This window comes from Bradysia coprophila, unplaced genomic scaffold, assembly GCF_014529535.1.
Source record: "Bradysia coprophila strain Holo2 unplaced genomic scaffold, BU_Bcop_v1 contig_297, whole genome shotgun sequence".
Classification (NCBI taxonomy): Eukaryota; Metazoa; Arthropoda; class Insecta; order Diptera; family Sciaridae; genus Bradysia; species Bradysia coprophila.
Genome location: NW_023503555.1, coordinates 1393256 through 1395178, shown reverse-complemented (window position 1 = coordinate 1395178; position 1923 = coordinate 1393256). Strand labels below are relative to the sequence as shown.

General features: G+C 34.8%; 1 long non-coding RNA gene across 1 annotated transcript; it reads left to right on the top strand.

Moving 5' to 3' along the window:
- Positions 1–930: 930 nt before the first annotated feature.
- On the top strand, positions 931–1389 carry LOC119078800. Its single transcript, XR_005088058.1, has 2 exons — positions 931–1112; positions 1171–1389. It is a non-coding gene; the product is annotated as an uncharacterized LOC119078800 (long non-coding RNA).
- Positions 1390–1923: the final 534 nt, after the last annotated feature.

Sequence of the window (1923 nt, the reverse complement as noted above, 5' to 3'; positions counted from 1 at the left end):
GCCATGGCACTATACAAAATATCATCGGTTAATATTTCTCAGGTTTTTTTTTTAAATATTATTTTGTACGATAAATTGGTGAGTTACATTAAGTATGATATATGTGAATATTGGATTTTCAACGTGCACACAACAGAAGAGATGAGAAGAAAAAAAACGCACACAGAAGAGAAGAAAATAAAGAAAAGCAATGAATGGAAGAGGTAGAAATCTGGCTGCTTTCACAAATTTGGATTAAGACATTTTATAAATATAAGTAAATAAAAACAGAAAAATCGTAAAACCCGATGCCTTCGGTACGTTTTATGTTCTTTTCACTTTATTGTGCCCCATTCACTTTGTGTCCTACAACCGAATCAATAACATTCAATGCACAATTTTCGGTTGTATTATCGATGATGCGGATAGTACTCGACTTCTCGTCTTTATCGGTTCTTATACTTTCTACCGACAGCTATTCTATTCCGAACCGAACATTATGCAGCCCGTAATTGATGTACAAAGTCAATATGTTTCGAATTCGGATTTGTTTAAGGGTTTAAAAGGTATCAGTGGGTTTATGGATTTTATTTGACAAAATGGTTGCAAATATTTTTGATTCGGAAGCAGTTGGAGGAGTTCGAGTTGGTCTCACAAAGTTTGTCAGGAGTAGGTTACAGACGAAGCATTTTGAGAAAAAAAATCATTCGAATTTCAACAGATGCATTGTGGTGCGTTGAAAGTTTGATTGCGAGAAGTAACGCTCTAATCGTTTATCATATCATATCATCAGGGTGGACATATGACCAACTGTCCTATAAGAATTAGCTCCGGCGAGACCAGGTCCACTTTCAAAAAAATCCCTCACCTTACATACAGTTGTTTGCGCTACTTTTATCTTATCGGTTTTCAGTGAAATGATTATTTTATAGCTCTTATTTAAACCCATTTCCACCTTTCCAGTTCGCTCTAATTATCTATACCATTAAGTTTTGTTTTTCGTCAATAACGCAATTATTCCAACAATCATATTAAAATTGTGAAAATATGAGTGACAAAATGGATTGGAACGAAGATACCCCAGATGCGGATGCTACGCGGAAACCAGTATCAGGGGCCAGTAAACCAGAAAAGTATAAATTGTTTTAAACGCAAAAGAGAAAATTCGATAGATCGTTAAAATATTTCTAGAAAATCCGTCTTTGCTAATTCTGGAAAAGTAATCAATGTGAATGAAATAGGAGGGCCTGCAGAGTTGGAATCCACTTCAAGTGGAAAATTTAATAATAGACCAATACCTGATAGAATGCCAGATGATGTAAATAATCTTTATATGAATCAAGGAGACGTTCTGCAAGCAAACAAGATTGGTTCGCTTAAGCTTACAACAACTCATACTACTAATAAACCTTAGAAAAAAGAGGATTAGCAGAAATCTGATGGAAAACCATCTAGATTTATTTGTCCGCAATTGCTGGAATAAATGTATCTGTAACGACGGAAGCTATTATTTAATGTTGAAGTCTACAATCAATCAATGATAAACCAATGAGTCAAAATACCTTTTAATTAACTGGTGGAACTTTAATAATCGCCAATGCGAAGTACATAAATGATTTATTAATAGAGGCTTATCACTGATTAATGAATCACTGGCTTGGTATGACGTTTCTACTGACCAAATTGATTAAGATTGTCTCGTTCGGTATGTGTTTTGGAAGTGAAAGCACCGGGTTTCGGTGGGGTTTTAAATTAAAGTCCAATCTTAATGAGAAGACTAGGGTTTCTCTACAAATTTCGATTGCAAAAAAATTCCAAGTTCAAATTAGTTGATCGTAGTAAACAGTGCCGGTAGATAAGTGTGTTGATTAATTAAGAGTGATAATGCGAAATCTTCAGGCGATTAGGGAACCACTTGCTTGACCACTTGTTCCCAAAGCTAAT